Below are 21,568 nucleotides of genomic sequence, written 5' to 3'. Positions count from 1 at the left end.
TATTCACCACCCAAATCATACCTTCTCTTTGCTGGTTTTTCAGGGTCCTGACTGTTGGAAAAAAACTGCTTTTTTGGTTTGTTAAAGAGAGGATGCTGTTTTGATCCCTCTATCTATTTTACCACCACTAGCTGTGTTTTCAGCCTTGCTGTATTTCCTGCCCACCTCCAACATTTACATAGTGCAGATTCTGAGGTGCTGAGCCAGGAGTAGCAGCAACAGAGATTCCATTATCCAGTTCAGGGTCACGGTGGGTCCTGAGCCAACCTGGACACACCCTGGAGGGGGCACCAGTCCTTAGCAGGGCGTCACACACTCACACATTTACTCTCACACCTATGGACACTTTTTGAGTCACCTACCAATCCACCTACCAACGTGTGTTTTTTGTTCTGTGGGAGGAAACCCACACAGATACGAGGAGAACAGACCAAACTACTCACAGTCAGTCACCTGGAGCAGGACTTGAACCCACAACTGCAGGATCCTGGAGCTGTGTGACTGCAACACTACCTGCTGCACCACTGTGCTGCCACCATACAGAAATTACATTTTTAATTACAGTAATGTAATTGTAATTACAAACTACAAATAATGTTAATCCAATGGTGACATTGCTGTCTGTCAGGTCTTGTGTGGCTGTTAGGAATCTTCAGCCACACAAGACCTGTACATGATGACATCCCATCTTTTCCATCGTTCTTTATATTTTGAAAGGAAAAAAAATCACATGTTCATGAGTTAATGACTGATAACTAATTCATTGGCCTGCATTTCCCAGAACTCATCCCAGTCTCCTTATTGCCTGCCTATAATTGCAGTTCCATTTAGCTCATGAAGATGCCAGCTAAGGATTTTCAACTAGTTCAACTAGAAATGAGGTATGGTGGCAATTGAAATTATGGCTGCAGGCAAAAGCAGCAGAAGCTAAAAAAAAGCCACGGGCCACTGTTTTCCAGACTCTAGGCAACATGCTTAAAATCAAAGGTTTCCTAAGTGTGCCTGTGCAAACTGCTTAAAAGAAAGACTGTAGCTTTGCAGCAGATTCAGCTGTGATTTTAAACCAACCAATTATCTTCTTTATATGTGTGTGACCTTATGTACTGAAAAATGATAAATTATACAAATCCCTGTCAAGCGGCGCTCGTTAAGCCATCTTTACTTGTGAGTATACACCAGAATTAAATGTGTCCTGGAGTTTGAAATTCATGAAGGGTCGTGAGCAGTGGAGGGAGACAGGTTAGGGCAGGGTCCTATTATCAGGATAATCTTGATGGTGTTGATGAAATACAGCTAATCTAGGACAAACTGACTGCCTCTGCACTCCCTGTGAATAAATATGAGCTCTTCTTTCCAGCAGAAACTTGATTTGCAATCAGTAAACCTAATGGCACTTGCCCTTCAATTCATGACAATCAGTACAGACAGCTCTGGATGTTTGAGATAAGTTGCTGGGAGTTGAGAATAATGGATTTATAGCAAGGAATCTGGGCAGACACGAGTGAGGACATAGCAGGTCAGTTTAGTAAAGAGCTGATGACTAGTTGTGAGCTCATATCATTCCAAAACAATGGTTCATTAGGAAATATCAGGTGGTTGTGAACTGCATAAAGTAATGGACTATTGCCCTCTATTGGTAGGAATCCCAGCCTGCATTTAAACCTTGCACTTCTTTCATAAGCTGATAAGGCAAATTGGGAGTGATATTAGAAGAGCAACGATTGTGATGCTATTTGATCTGCACATGTGGTGTATCGCTTATAGTTTAGTATAGCTGCCTTAATCTTTTCCACAGCTACAGTTCTGTAAAATGCTGTTAAAACTTGGCCAACTGAAGACAAGGAAAGGTTCCTGTGGTGTATGGTAATATCAATAGAGACAACCATGGAGTTCTTATGTAGATAATTGTGCTCCAACTTGGGAAGATGTTTCTTAAAACTCAAATATCAAAAATATGCCAGGACATTACAAAGAACATTCCTTGTATTAAAGAGAATATGTGACTTATATTAAGATAAAGTAATTTGGAACTTTTCATGTTACAATATTTTTAAGAGAAAACTTTGTGCAGAGAATGGGTCAACTGAGGTCAGTTTCTCTTGTGAATCACATTAGTAGTCTAGGATTCTTGGGGTTTCACCCATGGCTGAATGTCACATTTATCCCTACTCTCTAAAAAGTGTACTAAATGTCTGAGAGATATATGGGATTTAGCCATTGATTTTGCATCTCTGAAACATTTAGGAATTTAGAACCCAGGTTTGACTGAAACAAAACAAAAACAACAACAAAAAAAAAAACCTCTGTGTCTTATGTAGTGCAGTAAATAAGGATAAGAGAGCCATCGGAGCCAAAGCTTAATTTGTTCGTACCTTCAACAGCGCTATATCCCAAAATAGACAAGAAGGACAAGCTGAAGCGACACTTCTACTAAAGCAGAACTACAGTAACTGCAACCGCAGCACTGAGCTGGTGTGGATCCAGACGAGTGCACGGTAGAATTTCCGCAGCGTCCCCCACTTGTTTGTGTAAAAGGTTTTTAACTACTGTAATGGCCAGGTGCTGCAAGGCCTGTGAGAGTGAGGATCACCTATCAAAATACCTGAGAACGCTTCCCTCCGCTTGGCCAGGTTCACTGTGTGCCGTGGAGGTTTTAGGGCGAACAAGGTTGCCTGGACTCTCCATCTAAAGCATTTCTTAATGTAGTTTGGTGGGGTAATTGGATAACACAGGTTTATCCTCTGCAAGCACTTTGTATGAGCAATCCAATTTCACATCCTCCTGAAAGGAAAGCCATTATTCCTCACCAAAGGGTGATGCTGTAGTCACCCTTGCACAAAAAGCAGCTCGAGATTTTCCGTAAATCCTATCAACACTTAACCTTGTTACCAGCCAATCTGTATTATTGTCGTATAATTTTAGATTTGGTCCCATCTCCATTGTGCTATTCATCCAGAGAGAGATGCAGGCCTCCATATTTACAGTAGTAGCTGCTGGGGGATGAATGGTTTTCTGTGTTAAAAACCTGAGGCAAGATTTATCATGGGGGTACATTTTAATAAGATGATTGGGATTATTTGTTTACAAAACTAATAGATGTGAACTAATAGATGTGATAGGCCCTACTATAAAGCTTCTTAGCATGCAATGGCAACAAGGCCCATCTTATGCCTTCACATAAAAAAGGTTTTACACATGGAAGCAGAAAGTGTTGGAACCTTATAATGATGTAGTTCTGTGGTAGTGTTTGGGAGTAGATGATTTGCCATTTACCAAGCCACTGGTCACATCTGCAGCCCACCAGCGTATCCGACCATGTGATATAGTTAATAAACATCACATAGTGGGTGCAGGGATTCAGTCCATGGTGGCTAATTTGTTTTAATGATGTCCAGCAGATGTTCAGTACGGTATTCGTAGTAATCAACATACAACCTGTAGAAGACAATGTTAAATTGTGTTTTAAGTGAGTTGAACAACATTTTTAGCTTTTTTTAGCTGCAGCACAATACTGATTAAGAAAGTGAACGTGTGCACTGAATTACGCTACTTTGTAGAATTCACATTGACACTAAAATGTTTGAAGGGTCATTTTAAACATATTCCAGTACAGATTATTAATCATTTGTGGCAGTTGGAGGCCATAGTCTCAATTACCAAAAAACCTCAAAACAAGCAGGTAGTGAAACAAAAATGAAGAAATAAAGACTTAAGACCCTAGCCCTGTGTTACTGTTTTCCTAACTAAAGATGTAATCCAATCGCTGAAGCTCTTGCAAATTAAAGACACTTTGATATGGCACATGTAGAGAATTAGCACAAAGCTGTGCTGACATTCTTTGAAAAATCATTTTTCACGCGAATGCAGTTTCAGGGCTTTGATTGGACGCAGCCATCTAAGGCGATTAGCGTACGTAGGTGTTTGATTGAATTTTGCCTAATTTGACACGAGAACCTGCAGTATTTGTGTTCTGTTTGTAGAAAGCTATAGCACAGTGGAGGCATCAAACCAGCTGTCTGAAATTCACCTTGTAGGTACTTAGCGGGCTGAGCATTTTCTAATTAGGGAAATGAGTGCACCCTCTGCCAGTTCACAATCACATCCTCGTGCACAACCACAGGTGCTGCACACTGCCTTTCTGTTTGATCTTCAACGAGCAAATGATGTTCGGCTCCTTGGTTAATCTGTTGATTCTCTTGATGGAATGATTGTTGAAACTGGCTATGTATCTCTCCTGTGAGCAGAAAGCCTCGGCGTGTGGTCTTGTGATGAGTAGACTCCATTAGATTAGCATGAGACTTAGCAAGAAGTCTGACGGCAGACACATTAGGCAAGTGTGTCTCTGTGCTGTAATAAGCAGCATAATCTCCCACGTTCAAGAAAATGTGCCGCTGCTCTGGAAATGGCAGCATTTATCTTCATAACAGTTAGTTAACTCTGCTTTTTACAGATTAAACAATGTTGCACCAACTTCACCATTATCAGTCAAGTGTTGCCAGTATTGTGACACATTCCTTCCAGTCTTCACTTGTTTTGGTGACTGAGTGTAACGGAGGAGGCACATGAAATCTAAACAGCCTGCAACAGTCCTATTTAATGGTCCATCAGATATCTGAAGCAGAGATATGCTATCTCCAGGGCTGGTATTATTGCAGTGTAATACCATACCGAAGCCTTTTGCAAAAATATGATGCACATACAGTACTGTGTAAATGTCAGAGACCATCTTTCATTCATTTAACTTTAACTTTCCATTTCATGTTTCATTAATGGCAGAAGAAAATAATAGAACATGACCTATTTAAAAGTACATACATTCACTAGTCTTTATGACAACTTCCAAATTGCTTTCACTTTTCACTGTCTGGGGTCTGAGGTCATTTTCTCAATTTGCATATTCTTAAATTCACCTTTAAACGCACTTGATCCCCATATGTTTCATATCAAAATGTTAAGAACAGTCTCAGCTCTCTCTGTAATGAGGCTCCGTTTGACCTCGAACACTGAGCAAAGAGATCATTCGGCCCTAAAGCTGAAAAGCTGAACTCTGATTTTTAAAAATTCCCCAATGTGGAAACATAATTTTAATAAGCCTCCACTGGTCAGTTTTACACAAAATGAAAACGGACACATGTATCCACAAATTGCACATACTGAGGGGCAGACAATTATTTTCTGTTTGCTTCTTGTTTATCTCACACACTGTTCATTGTGTCATAAGTCATTCAGCAAATTCAGCACATTTTAAAACAGTATTCCGTTGCATTATCGCTGAGATATAAATAAAAACATTTATATATATAGAAGTTGATGATGTGATTGCAGATCAAAGGGTTAAGGAAGACTGCATTGTCTTTTTAAAGCATTGTACAGGTTTATTATTATTATTATTATTATTATTATTATTATTATTTTGAAAAATAGTTGTGTAACTGTAACAGAGGAGGCGGGTGAAATCTTTACAGACTGCACTATTTCTATTTAATGGCCCATCAGATATATGAAGCTGAGATGCACCATCTCAGGGGTTGGTATCATTGCCTGGAAGGCTCTAAATGCTGCTCTTAAAGTGATTTGTTTAAGCAGAATGGTGGATAAATAAATCAAGGCATGTTTAAAGAGTACAACTACGAAATAAGATGTAACGAGACTGGATTGGTTCAAGGTAGGCTCAAGACATCTGCACTCTCTTGGGGATGGGGATGCATGCTGTTAGGCCTTTTTATTTATAGGATCTGTGATTCCTGTGGGGAATATAAGCATGTAAGGCTGTAGTTGTGTGCGCTCACAGTTAAGTAACTCTCTGTCAGGGGGTGCTGATCTCTTTCAGCTTCTGCCTGACTAATCTGGCCACTACTTTCCATGTCTTTTTTCTTCTTCTTCAACTTAAAGTAGAGGAGTTTCTCCAGGGACTTATTGCATGGTCAGGTTGAAAGAAACGAAAGACAGGTGGTGGGAAAAAAAGAGCCCACCGCATGTGGACATGTTATTGGTAAACAAGTGGCCAATTATGTTTATGTAAATGATTACAGAATATATCTACTCAAACACACTTGAATGATTGTATTTCATCTAAAATTGCCAGATGTTGGGCTTTCTAAATTAACGCTGGGCTATTGCCTACTTCTTTCAGACGCAAATGAAATTTTTAATAAAATTCATTTTAAATTAGATAGACACGTGCTCCAGTGTTAGCTGCTGTTTCCAGGTAGCAAGGGGAATGTACGCTAAAACTGAGAATTTGACATCAGAACATATTCCATGCATATTCTCGCCTAATTAATAGCAAGTAAAGCTGTGCTCTTTTTCATATCTGTTGAAAACTCAGGGTGGGTACCAATTAGTCTACTGTTAATTATCTCCTTCGCTTTTGATCTTTATTACGGCTGCTCTGTCAGACTCTCATTTATTCTTCACGTCTGCTTGAGAGTTGGACCCTTTGGAGATTGTGCAGATTGAAGCATATTAAAATGGCTTTAGAAGCTGCCAGATCCTGGAGAGGGTGCACACACTGGAGCGCTTGCAGTCTTCAGGTCTGTTGGGACGGTTATGAATCCAAGCTTCTGAAGCAGTTCGGGATGTGCAACTTCACAGAGTGTAAGGATAGGCAAGGCTGGGTTCTCTTGTTTGTTGTCTTCCCATCAAATTGGAATGCTTAACTAGACTAACTGGTAGCTTTCCATATATTTTATCTTTTTAAATATAAGCAAATAAATGAACAGATAAACTCATTAAGAGTTAATTATTTATTTAATAAGAATATAAAAAAATACTAGTTAACTTTAACATTATAATAACATTTCACAATGAATGGAGCAATATAATTTGAATGGAACAATGAATTTGTCATAAGTAAAAAAAGGACAACATGGATAAAAAATTAACAAGTAAAATGCTAATAAAAAGTGTGATACATGATCAGAGGGCTCATTTGTATTTTGCAACCTTTTGTAAAACCATTTAAAAGTTAATATCACAATAATCACCAAACAAGCAATCCCACTGAGGACAATGGTAAAGGGTTAAAAGTGTAACAGTGGAAAAGTATGCTTATTAATTAATTAATATTTTTTGTTATTAATTAATTGTTAAAATTTAAATCAGGGGCAGAAAGAGCTGCTATCATGGTCAAGGTGGCAGCTTTAAAGGAAAAGCATGACCTGGAGGAAAAGGAGGAGGAACTGAATTGAAAACTACAATCTCTAAAGCAAAAACATGAAGCTCTAGAGCTGAAAACACAGTTGGCTATTAACTAATTTAACCATAAACTCATTCATATTCTGTAACCAAGGTGCCATCACAGGGCACCATACATTCACACCAGTGGCGGATGCTGGTCTTTCAAGGAGGGGAAGCTCAATTTCGGCCTACATCATTAAATGTGTCGGTTTATTTATACGTAAATTCTACCCTCCGTTCATTTTTTTAAAAAATGATCTGTGACCCTGTCATACCAACAAGGCGTCTTTTCCAGGGACTTGACTAGTGTCCTCTCAATGGCCAGCAGAGCTAGGCTGCTTAAACGGCCTTGGCCCATGTGAAGTGTGTCCGCCTGTGCTCCCACGGATCTTTCCACCAAAGGATCACTGATTCGCTCATTTCGCTGTCAATCAAAAAGGGATTCAGCCTCAGACAGATCATCCAATCATCATGCAGAAGCTGAGTGTCCGGGCCAGCCGAGGCCAGCCCACTGCCCCATAGTCTCGTTTCGCTACACTTCGTTATTGAACTCTGTGGACGTGTTTAAATCACTGTGAAGCTGCGGGAATGATTGAGAGGAAAGCCGCGTCTTTACCAGTGATAAGAAGCTGATTCTGAACAAAAGTTGAGCGCGTTGTAGTGCATATTTATTCAATGACATGTACACACAACAGTATATATTTGATCACTTATTTTTTGACATTTTAGGGGAAGCTGAGCTTCCCTTGCAGTCTTAGAGCAATCGCCACTGATTCACACCTATAGACACTCTAGCATGGCCAGCCAACCAACATGTGTTTTTGCACTGTGGGGGAAGACACCAAAATCATCCGAGCTGTGACCTGTTGCGGGACTCAAACCCATGACCCCAGGACTCTGGAGCTATGTGACAGCGATTCTACCTGTTGCACCACCTTACACTGAAATAAACACATGAACCTGTCCAAATTCACTGAAAGTAGTGCACTCCAGACCTTCCACCATCTTGGCTGAAAATTGTTGCACTGGTCTCTGCTAAAACAACAGGACTATGCTAAATCAAAATTGTACAGTTTCACAAACTTGAAGAACTTGTTGAAAATAAGTGAATTTTTAATTGAGTGAAATTTTCAATATATTTTAAATTAGAATCACTCAATCCAGTTAATTACTTTGAACTTTTTTGTTTTTATGACATTTTTTAAACAGCTTGAAAGAGTCAAGTTCATCAGTTATCAATATTGGTGCCATTTCTCTCTGGGTATCTTGTTGAAATGTTGATATAAATAAATAATTTCAGTTGATTATAAATAGAACATACAATGTGCCAGTAATTCAGACAGGTATTGGTGTGATGGTGGAGTGCCACAAACCCAACTATTTTAATTAAACAGATGGTTTTAACAAAGAAATTAATGAATACATAATCACTGCCACACTAATCTGCTGCTTTTTTCCCCTCTGTGCCCAAGGAGTGGAACAATTACGATTTGATTGCTTTTTAAAAAGCTCTATCTCTGCGAGTTAGTTATCGGACCTGTGCCAATCTTTTAATTCAAGTCAATTAATCAATCTGCCACACTTCCTAGGTTGGGCTTTTTCTGTGTGTGTGTATGTGTAGGTGGTGGCGAATGGGCCCAATGTGTAAGCACGCAACATCACTTCCTGTTTGATTATTATATTTAAAGATGCAACAATAGGAAAATGAACTGAGGGAAAGATTGCTCATTTAACATCTTTGATTTTGCTGGTGAAAATGTTTTTCCTTCAGATATGGGAGTTTGCTTGAGTGTGTCCCACTTTCAGAGAGATGTCGTTGCTAATGCAGGGCTGAAATAAGCAGACTCACCACAATCTCTCCTGGGACGATACTAATTATGTGTTCAGAATCTGCAGCATGGTTCCGTGAGCTTTTATGCTTCTGTCACTTTCCATCCACTGAATGGGATTGGACGTATCCCAAGAACAACCCACAGTCGTAGTTCTCCTGAAGGAGAAAAAAAAAGGTCACTGTGAGTTCACAGGATGTGGAATGATTCTAATTATTGGGGTACGGATGGTTTCAAAATATTTAATAGAGCCTCCCTCTGACCCAGTGCACCAAGGTTGTGTCATTTCCAAGAGAACGGCTCAGAGTGTTTCACTCTGAAAGGAGGTTATCTGACTGAAATAGGGCCCTTGGAGTGCCTTGTGGAGTAGAAAACACTACACCACAAGTTTGTACTGTAAAAATTCAGCAGGACAGTCAAAAGAGAGTGAGAAAAAATAAACCCCTCCCAAAATCCCACAAGCAATGTGTGGACAAACCTGAGGACAAATCATTCTTATTCCACTGGAGAGCCACATGGGTGAGGTATATTTAGATATACCTTCCGGTACATCAAACCTCTGTGCTTTGATTACCTGTCTTGCACAACAACACTCCTATTAAAGCAATAACGCTTATTTTTGGGAAGGTGGCAAAGTTATCAGAGTGCTTTCCAGACTTTGTTGAAGGTTATTGATGTTGTCAAAGATTACCCAGCACCTGTGTAAATAACACATCATTGTGTGCTCAGTCTACCTTTATGATTTTGCCCAGCAGTGCAGGCTTTATGTCATCTCTACTGGGACTGTGTTTCTGCAGACCTAGAAATTCTATGCCGGCACCAAAGCTTAAAATGACATTACATAATGTTCACATAAAATCCTTTACACTACATGGGTAAAAGCCTCTAGACTGTGTGGCTTAATGGTCCTCTTTATTTTTCTATGTATAGTTCTATCTATAATTTGATTTTATGTTTGAAACTCAAAAAGGTCAAAACAGTAAACCTTTAGAAAAATCCAACTTGTTAAAAACTTTTGTCTATAACACAACTTTTGTTACACAGTACAACTGACAACAAAAGACTATTCTGAAACAATTTTACGAAAAAGTAGAGTGGATATTGCATCATAAAGACCATCCAAGACATCCCAGTGACCTTCATGGAGCTATGACAAGGTCAGTTCACTTTCAAAAATACTGAAGGATTTAGCAATGTCTCAAAGACAAGGATGAAGCTGAGGAAGGCTTCAGTTTCTCAGATGTTACGTCACTGTTTTATAGAATTCTTCAAATGTGGCAGAGTAATGCGTACTGAGAATGTGGTGAAATCTAAGAACTCAACTGGTGCATCTTTCACCGCTAATCACATGTGCCTTAAAACCAGCTGAAACAGCTACAACATTATAATGAAAAGGAGCATTTCCCTGAATGATTTTAAATGTGATTGCTTATGTTAGTAAACTATGAAATGACAGTTTCTTTTTTTTTTTTTTCAAGTCAAAGTACACAGACTAGTCCATACACATTATTCAGTAGTGGTATATTTATTTATAATGTGTTGTGGCATCTGCTGTCATTTTGTGGTATGTAAAATTGATCATCATGTTTCAAACTGAAATTATCTATGTTATTATCAATGAAAGCTATGAAAGGAATTCCAACACATCAGTTTGATTTGTACATATTTTTGGCTGGGCATTTGCATAATTTGTGCAGGCACAGTGGGAATGGGGATGCTGAAGACAAGGAGTTTACATTTTAAAAGCGGGGGGTGAGTTTAGGTTTTAAAATCGATGGATGGACAATGACAAATCTCATCTTTAGAACTAGGGATGAAACTGGGTTTTAAAATGGGTACTGAGGTGGGGGAGAATGGTGGGACAATGAGTGTAAATTTTAGATTGGGACATGGGGATTAGGAAGACAATGTCGACAGAAGAGTCTGCATTCCATTTCAGCCCACTCATATACATATCCCTGTTGTACATCAAAAAGAAAAAAAAGTTCTTTATATACCTTTAATATTTTTTATCATACTTGTTAATGGAAAAAGATAAACTGAACAAAACAAATCACTATAGGATATAATAACAAAGGCTAAAACAGCTTGGAATTAAATAGGGTTGAAAACAAACCAAACATGACCACGCAAAAATGGACCTTGCAAACAAAATCACTCATTTCGATTCAGTGTGACTCCTCTCCTCATGAAAACATTACATAAGCCATTTCACATTAGAAACACATGGTCTTCTTGAAGGAAGTAGCCGTTGTTCCTTTGCTTCAACCAAATGGAAAGGAGGATAAACACAATTACTCTGACAATGGCTGATAGCACACTGTTAGCAATCAAGCACTACTGTAGATAATTAAATCCACTCTGTCTGTGATGTCTCTGATAACGCTTTGACCTTGACTGCTGTTCATAGTCAAGCATAGATGGTATTTAGAAAGCAAATAAAAAAAGAGATGTATCTTGTCGGTGTTGAAAGTTTACTAAAATGCAGAAGACATTTAAATGAAACTGTAGTTAACACGGCCAAAGCAATAACCTAAATGATCACAACCAGGGACACTCACACAGAAAATGAGCGTCCCGAGAAATGAGAAACAAGGAATTATTTAAAGCAGAACATAATTTATGATTGAAAAACTTTTTTTTTTCATCGGTATATAGACAAGTGAATGATTCATAGTAAAATACTGTGCATAATATAACCAAGAATCATTACTCTAAGAATATTTTTTTTTCCACTGCACTTTTCTCTCAAATATGCTCTAATGTGGTGATATTGCCTAAGCACAAAGACCCTATCCAATAATGATAAGCCAGATGACAGAAGACTTTGAGCTAACAAATCTGCTTGCAGTCAAAATATTACTTACTGGAATTTGTGGCTGCTAAAGCTTAAAATATATCTAAAGCAGTCAGGTTCAACTCTCAGCCTGTTTATTGTCCAATGTTTCATTTGGAATCAACAGTATTAAAAAATAATTTTCCTGGGTTGGAATTATAAACGCCCTTATTTTATTGCAAGTGTTTCAATAAATGTTGGAAAATTGCTGTGAGGACGCAGACACAAGAGCATTATACCAGTTTTCCACTGCAAGGAACCTACACGACTTGACTCAACTCTGCTCTTTTGCATTTCCATTGGCCAAATCTTGTACCTGGCCCCTGGAACCAGGTATTGTTTCAGTCCATGCTCGCACCGGGTTCCAACTGTGCAGAGTAGGTATGAAATTGTGTACAGAACACTGATTGGCCAGAAAGACATGTCAATCACCAGGAAATGCAGAGCTCATTCAAATCCGGCACAAACTCGCAGCTTGTAAAATCTCTTAAGTCACAGCAGCTTTAACGTTTATTTTTATCAGACTCACAACAGCAGCTTGTAAAATTACCTCCAGGTGTTCTGAAGATGTTTAAATGCTCCTTGGACCAATGGCCAACGAAAATCTCCAGTGAAAGCCAAATGTGCAACAAAGTTGCACACTGATCTGTGAGAACTAAGCAAGCCGAGCCGAGTCAAGTCAGACCCATGCAGTGGAAAATCACCATTAGTCAAGTACTTCATCAAATATGCCACTTAAACAGGTAGGTACTGGATGGTACATCATTACTCTGAATAATGTGGAGAATGTCCACTGCTCCAAAGATTAGTGCTAGGAGCTTATTGCCCTCCATCTGGATTTCCTGCGTTGTCAGAATATCACCTGACTGGAAAATTCATTTGTAGTTAGTGATATAATCTTGCATTTCCGCTAACTGGAGAGTGGACATGAAAAGGTTACAGATTTCGCTGTAAAATTCCTGAAGATGAGTTTTCTGTTTCATGTTTGATTTACTGTTAGAAACCTAAGTTAATGAATGCAGTTTGGGAAACTCTCATAAATCATCAAGTAAACTTCATAGTGAACAGTCTCCCAGATGGCAGGAAGTAAAATTTGTTGCTATGGAGCCTGAGTCAAGGAAAAGTAAACTTTAGGCTAACTGATACTACTGCTCTTGGTTTTGGTTTTGTAATTGTGTTTGTAATGTAATCTGTTTGGTTTTGTAATTGTGTTTTGAACGCATTTTACCCAGAATGACACACTTGCCTTCCTGTTCCACATGGCAGTTCTTTGGGATTTAAAGGTATAATTGCCAAATGGCAGCAGTTTGGTAGTTCTAGTGTTAAATGAAGCAGCAGGTTCTGTTTTGGCGATCTCGTCCACCTTAAATGTGGTTGCATTTCACGTATATTAGAATGCTTTTCATTCACTTTAAAAAGTGGACAAGTGATCTGAGCCACATCCACTTTAACTGGGCTCAACATTCTGCCGGTATTAACGTCCACCTTAAATAGTGAAAGTGAAAAACATGCTATGCTCTCAATTCAGATTTGCCACACAGACTGGAATAGCAATATTAAAAACACTATATTTATTTTGAATGTTTTAGTGTAAAAGTCTATAAATTGTTACAGCTGATATTGAAATGTATTTAAATACCTAAAGAATAAACTGAATGTGAATGGTGACTGTCACACAAACACCTACAAAAGATCCACCCTCACGTTTACAATATACTTTTGTTCAGTTAAAATTTTACAATAAATTATTCTAACCTCTAAATATCATCCTAATGGACACAAAATTAGGAAGCAAGGACATTACTTTAGGATGGTAAGATACAGGCTTGACGGAGGTTGAGTACTATGCAAGAGACCAAAATATTATATATATATATATATATATATATATATATATATATATATATATATATATATATATATATATATGTGTGTGTGTGTGTGTGTGTGTGTGAGAGAGAGAGAGAGAGAGAGAGAGAGAGAGAGAGAGAGAGCCTATGTGAAGTAGTTCCCAGTACCTTTTAATATTAAGGCACAATATCCTGATAATACTGATAAGTCACTGTGTGGTGGATAAGGCCCTGGGTTACCTGGGAACTGTTGTTCTGTTGTGCATGTGTTCCTTCTGGTGCCTACAGGTAATTATAGGTGGGCTGTAGACCCACAGACGATGAATGAATGTTTAATATTGGCACTCTAAGACAAAAACCACATGTGGGGCAGGAATACAGCAATATCCTTATTTCAGTTCATGCTTTTCAACATTTGAAGGTCTCTCTGTGGTCCAAATGCCTTTTCTCTGCCATGAACAGAGAGTGAGAAAGCCTAGCTTACCCTTTGTTTTTAGCCATTTACTGACACCAGGGTTTTGTAAACACATTAGTCCAGTTTTGACGTGGCAAACAGACTGGAGATATGGCAAATTGTGAGGAAACATCCTCAATTTTAAGTTAATTTAGTTTAACTTCCAGTGTAGGGTATGGGTACAACATTGAACTCATTAAAATAATTCTGGAAAGTCCTCAAATTTAAAAACTGAGTGTGCCCCCCTCCCCTGAAGTGCCTATTCTAAGCTTCAAGTTGTTGGTGCCTGTCAGGTTGTGTTTCTTTACTTTTTTTTTTTTGTGTGTATCTTTTAACATTTTCATTTTCAAGTTTGTGTTTATCAATTTCTAAGAATTTGGTTTAGCTTTCTTTGCCACAGCTCACAAATATTGCTTAAATAAGGACTGTTCACCTGATATAACAGGTGAAGTTTAATCAGAAAAAGTTTATTGTATCTAACTTCTTTGTTTATTTATTCGCTCTGTTAACTCTTAATGTCATAATAAATTTAGTCCTGTCAGGCTTTATTTGGTACTTTGTGGAATCATGCACCAGAGTGGGTCAGTTTCAGTCAGGATTTTGTTGGAGTTGGGTCAGTTTTGGACTTAAACTGGGTTTATTTTGTAACAGGATTGGGCTGGTGTCAGGGTGCAAAGGGTATATGAGGATATGGTTCAAGTTGGGCGCCATCAGAAAATTTCTGAACAAAAAGTTTAAGCCAACAGTTCTTCATCTTCTAATTTCTGGAATATCTAAGGCTTCTTAAGAAAGAGATCATTGCATTAAATCAATTAAGCGAAAGATGTAACATAAGCATAATACATTAATACTTAACAAGTGCCTAGCTTTGCCATGACCAGCAGATGAAGACAGGCTACTCCAGGAATGTTACTGTGTCTCGACTAAGAACTAAAAATCAATAGAGACACTGAGGTCTTTGACAGCTGCAACAGCACTGCGAATAACAAAAGAACCATCACATGTAGCCTGCTAGTTTATTTCCAGAGGCACTGGGACCTGACATCAGTTTTTTTATTTATTTATATATTTTTTCTTGTTTTGTTTTCGTCAGGAGTAGGAAATGTCTAGTCATTTGGACCATGATGTTCTTTACACATAACTCGGACATTTCCTCGGGCTGGTCAGTGTACACAAGGAAGAAAGGAAGAAATATAGGTGGGCAATATGATGTAATTCTACTGTTCATCAGTTCAGTTTTGTTATTAAAATAAAACACTGTCAGAAGCCCAAAAAAAAAAACTTATGTATGCTAAAAGATAACTTAACAATGAAACATTTTTAACATAGAATGTAGTGTAACCCCCCCCCCCCCCATTTTCCAATGGTTTGTTCATTAGGAAACTTTACCCTAAAGCTAAGGGTAACAGGAGTTTTCCAATTAAATTAAAAGAAAAAAAAATTAAATGGATAAACTGGGTTTCAGTGCAACATTATATATTGTATAACATAATAAACACCAGTTTTTAATAGTACAATGATTTTATTGTGTAAACCCTATTGTCATAATCCTTCTAAGAATATTATACCCAAACTTTCAAGGTAAACCACCTTTGAATGATCATTTTCCTAATGGCAGCAATTAGCCCAGTCTGACAATAATAATTCATTTATTCATTATTGGTAACCACTTATCCAGTTCAGGGTCGTGGTGGGTCCGGAGCCTACCTGGAGTCATTGGGTGCAAGGTGGGAATACACCCTAGAGGCAACACAGGGCAACACACACTCACACATTCACACCTACGGACACTTTTTATTCGCCAATCCACCTACCAACGTGTGTTTTTAGACTAAGGGAGGAAACCGGAGCACCTGGAGGAAACCCATGCAGACACGAGGAGAACACACCAAACTCCTCACAGACAGTCACCCAAAGCGGGAATCGAACCCACAACCTCCAAGTCCCTGGAGCCATGTGACTGCGACACTATGATTCAGGAAAATATCTGTAAGAATATAATGCTTTGTGGTATCAATAGCTACTCTTAAACCCAGTGATGTAAGTAGTGCCACAAACAGAGAACAGTAGCAGAGACTTTAAACTGATGCTTTATGAGAACAATCTCAGTTTGTGGATTTACTTTAAGCAGATTATTCAGTTTGAAAAAAGAGAACAACAACAATGTTCATTTTCTTAAACCTTAGGGATTTTTATAAATAGGAATTTGATATTTCTGTTAAATAAATGTTTGGCTTTTTGTGAATACATTTTTAACAACTATTTTTAAAGTATTAGGAAAATAACAGGTCAAATGAGATATTCCCAATGCTTCCCAATTGCATCTTATTATTTTTTAAAACAATATTAGCAATGGATATTTGGTGCCAAAAGGGAATACAGTTAACCTAGATGTGGTGGAAAGTTAAAGTTGTGATAGGTATCATCCGTCATTACTTGTGAGAAACCTGTTTCATAGATCATCCATCAGGTAGCAGAGTGGAATACATGACAGTGAAAATATCATAGTGTTTTGAAATTGTATGAAATAATACACACTGGGGTCATCACACTTACTGACATAACCAATTGTTTTTTACTACAGTCGTGCAATTACCACAAAGAGTCATTTGGCAGTAATATGCTACAGGTTTAATAAGTTAGTGAATTTACAATATGCATATTTTTTTAATTTCTTTTTCCATTTTACTATAATTAACTATTACTATAATTATCACTACACCATTATTCAGAGGGGAACCCTCAGGGCCTTCTAGACCTTATGAGGAGTCCTAATGACTTCTGTGCAATAAAAGAAAAATACATATATAATTTTTTTACTTCCTTTTTGTTTAATTTAATCATCATTATTCTTGTATTTAAACCCTTCCAGCGTTTTAGTAGAACTCTTATCTCACTGTTAAGTTTAAGTACTAAATAAAACATGAACTGACATATAGAAAATTGCCAAATCCTTTTCTCCACATAGTACCTACATAGATAAAATAATAAGGGACTGGAATTTATCCATGTTTTGATGAACAATGAGCAGAACCAGTTTCATGAGAATATGTAACTCTGAGGCTTCTGGAAGTACTAAATATATCAGGGTGTGAATAGTGGAGTTATCTAACCAGGCTTCAGTTTGATTTTACAAATGGAAAACAGTAGCAGTCACTCTATGCCAAGGGTTTTCACTGAAATAATTAATTTAAAAGAGTGTTATAGGGCATATGAAAATATGGAATATATTTTACAAGCCTCCAGTATAAATATAAAGTAACACACAAAGTAATTTGGATTTTTTTATATAGGAATATAATATATAGTTTTAATAGATTATATGGAAACTAAATGTACAAGTATTACTAATACTATCATAATAAATATCAGTAATTGCCTCTTGTTAATTTATAGTACTCTTTTCCTGAAGGACTGACCCACCAGTGAAAATACAGCATATTTAAGCAGAGGGTCCTGTTCAGCACCTCCAATGTTCATTCCAAGATTACACCCTTGGAGTTGCATCATAGTCTTAACTTGTACAACACACCACGCTGAAACATGGCTCTGAGATGCGGTTGAGTATTTAAAGCGTCTTGCCTCTGGTACTCTAGTTCAAGGTGCCTGTGCTTTTGGATTGAGCTGCTAAATGCAGTGAGAATGTGAATTGGGGTTGCAAGCATTCAAGCACTCACGAAAAAAATTGTAATGTGCAGCGAATGGCCCAAACTCATTGGCAGTCTAGGACAGAGTCTTAAGCATGTCAGTTGCAAAGTATCTTTGTATGTGCCCTACATATTCCCTTGTCAGTATGTGTCTGGGGCAGTGGTTCAGAACCATTCAAACATGTGGTACACAGTTAAGAGGCCAGCATGGTGGGTCTTGCATTACTGTCAGCAGATTGACGTGGCGTTTACCATATTTCTGAATTCAGTATTTCTGTCATGGGAGGCTAAGGGTGGAGGGGTGGAGGGAGTTTGGAGGCTGATGTTCTGACTGACAAGCTGCTCTACAAAACGGAAATTCGAAAGCAGCATTTCATATTCATGGCTTGATTTAAATTCTGAGCCAAACGTGAGTTCCCTCCCAAATATTCCCCTCCACGTTGCCTCTGCACAGCTTTTGTTGAAGACTAAAAGTTGTGCTGTGTAATTGACTTCCCATATATATTTACAAAGGCTCACCTCTCAGACTTTTCAGTAGTCATCTCATCAGGAAAGAGTTCACATAATTTCAGTCTCTCACACCCTCTCCAGCAATCCTACTGCAACCTTGCTGTTTACATGGATCTGTAACCCTCCGTCAGCAGAATGAACAAAACAAAGAGAAAACACACGATAATGGCAATATCAATAGAAAATCGTGCTCTTTTTTATTAGTATTTCTTAAATAGTCTACTTTTTTGCTGAACCACTTGTTCTCTAACTGCAAAATTTTCAATCCATTGTAAAGAGGTCAATATCTTTAATCACCTGCTCTCACTGAGAAAGGGATAATTAATACTATTTGGTTCCCTTTGAAACCTCACTTTGAAAGGTTTAAATCTTCCTGACGTTGTAGTTTCAACACTGGCCTTATCTATCAGGCAATCGGGAGTGAGCAGGTTTTCACGAGTCAAGTCTGCTAGACTAAATCACTTCCTCAGACATGGGTGTGAGCTTGCATAATTTTAACCCTGGACCATTTAAAATCTGACAAGCAATAATGAAGGCTGGTAGACTTATTACCCTGAAAGATAAACTTTAATCAAGCTCTGTTGCCTTCCTTCTATTTGAGCATGCCTCGGCGTATCCTACATTGTAAGCATCCTGTCGAAAGCAAATAGCAAATGGGAAGCCATTGAAGATTGGTCATTTAAATGTGAAGGGCAGGCTAATATCATTACTGGCACGACTGCCAGCAAGTGACCTCTAATCGATCAGCACTCTATTTATTTAAATGACCAGCAGATAAATAATTAACTGTTTAAAATGTGCTGTTGCCAAAGGTGTAGGTGTTCAGAGCAATGTTTTTTACAAAAATCTAATTTAAACAATTTCCACCTTAGCTCAGATGTAGTCGATCAGCCAAGACATGTTTAGAATCTGAAGTCTTCTACTTGACTTTTGCAGTAAAATTAGAAGACTAACATAGCAAGCATGATGTAATACTTAACAAGCCACTAATTTAGTGATATTAATCATCACATTCTAAAATCAGAACATACCTTATTAACCAATTAACACAATATGTTTGAAAAGAGGATGCTATAATTTTGCAATGCAGAAAACATCTCCACTGTGCTACCTCATTTGCAGTAATAGAAATCATGCCCCAACCCTTTGTACACACCTAGTTTATAAGAATCTGAGCATGTCTTGACAGCTTGGCAATCCCAACTTGGCACTAATATAATACAAGTACATCCCATAGAAGCAGAGGGGTGCTATTTATAAAATTCTAAACAATATTGTGGCATTGGTGTCAGAGGATAGACAACTGTTACAATTAGGGCTGGTGTAAGGTAAAAAACAAGTTTGAGGTGGTTTATTGAAACAAAGACAAACAGCTGTGAAACCAGAGTATGTAATACAAAGAGGACCGTAAAACAGAAACCAAACATAAGACATAAAACTCAACACAGACTAGAAAACACATGAAAAAATGAGTAGAAAACACGACTTAAACAATGAAAATGAAAATGGATAAAACGTAACTGAACCATCGAGAAGCAAATGAACAAACACAAATTGTTAAGACTCAAACGCTGATGCATTAACTCAAACAATAATCGACAGAAGAAACCCAAAGACTCATGGCTTTCCAACATAGTTATTAGCTGGAAATGTCTCTCAGACAACAGCAGAAAAACTCTCAGAAATCCCTCAGCCTGGTGCTAACCTAACTTACACACAGGGAATTAGTAACATGGGGAAATGAAACACAAAGCAGTGGCCAGCCTCTTTAGTAGTGCTGGGAGGCACTTTGCATAACCACACCACCTCATGCTCTCCATCATGGAAACACTAACAGAGCTACAACATTCTGTTATTATATATTTACATTATCTCAGTGCTATAGTGTCATAGAATGGCCAGAAAATGTATCTACCTTTTCATATATGAGGTATTCTGGATGTTAATTGTTATTATATTTTGGGATTTATAAATTAAGATTTTAGATTAATTTATATCAAATACACTAATGGAAGAATTCATTGTCAGAAAGCTCACTTTTAGCCATGCTCTTGATGCATTTACTGCATTTTAAATGTTTTTAAGTGTCATGCTTGCAGGAGATTTGGAAGATAATCCACAATGTTTTTTCTCTTGTGAGAAGATATTGATTAGTTGTGGCATGTAATTTCAGTTGCCTGCAGTCCATGAACTGGACAGAGACCGAAAAGCTACCTGTATCATTACTAATGTCATTATTTAGATATCGAGCTAAATTTTCATGAACTGATTCAATTCTGTAGTGTGCCTCATTAATTACAGTTAAGCCAAATCAACTTGACAATAAATCAGATTTTCTCCACATTGCTGTGGATAAAGGCTCACTGTCTAAATGACTTCAGAGTGTGATGAACGATTGATAAGGGGTTTTGGGGTTGCAGTCTGAATATTGACTGCAGGGTAAGATTAAAGGAAAAATGCAACTTAGCTGACAGTCTGGTTATCTGTATTGGGTTAAATGAAAATCATGGCCTGAATCCATCCAGGCAGATTAGGAAAATGTGACTATGTTACTAATGTTATTTTGTGTTTGACTGACTTTGTGTTCACATGATTGACCCACACTGAAGATTTAAGTTGGGTTAAGATGGAAGTATAGTGTCAATTCTGAAATTCAGAGGTACTTCTCTTAGGTACTGTTGCCCAAACAATGAGCCTTTTAGAACTGGAATTGCACATGTGTATGTGTACCTGGGTTTTTAGGAAGTTTTTTTTTTTTTATTTATCATTTGAGAGCACTCAAATGTTACCTGCTCATATTCAGACGGTCACTGCTCATGTTCAGACGGTCACTGCTCATGTTCAGACGGTCACTGCTCATGTTCAGATGTTTACTGCTTGTCCAGCTTGTACTGGGTGCTTGTGAACAATATTGTTTATTAGAGCATTTAATACATCTGTGACTCCATTTATCATAGCGTAAAGCTCTCGATCCTGTCCATGTGAAATCAGGACTGAACTGTAAGTGTATACAATTGAATACAGAATCTCTCATAAGCCACTACTGCATTCTCACATGTATAGTGCAAACACATGACTAAATAAAGGGAAGGAAGAAACTGGTCATATTATTGTGGTGTCTGCTCAAGCATGCGTTACACAGAGCAAAGCACATCTAATGATAAACCAGGGCCAACTGAGAGCTGTGAAACCCTTTTAAGGCCCAGACCGTCATTAGCATGGGGACGTGTAATCCACTAGAGTGAGGCACATCACTGTACATT

Source organism: Hoplias malabaricus, chromosome 17, assembly GCF_029633855.1.
Source record: "Hoplias malabaricus isolate fHopMal1 chromosome 17, fHopMal1.hap1, whole genome shotgun sequence".
In the NCBI taxonomy this organism is placed as follows: domain Eukaryota; kingdom Metazoa; phylum Chordata; class Actinopteri; order Characiformes; family Erythrinidae; genus Hoplias; species Hoplias malabaricus.
This window is presented reverse-complemented; position numbering follows the sequence as displayed.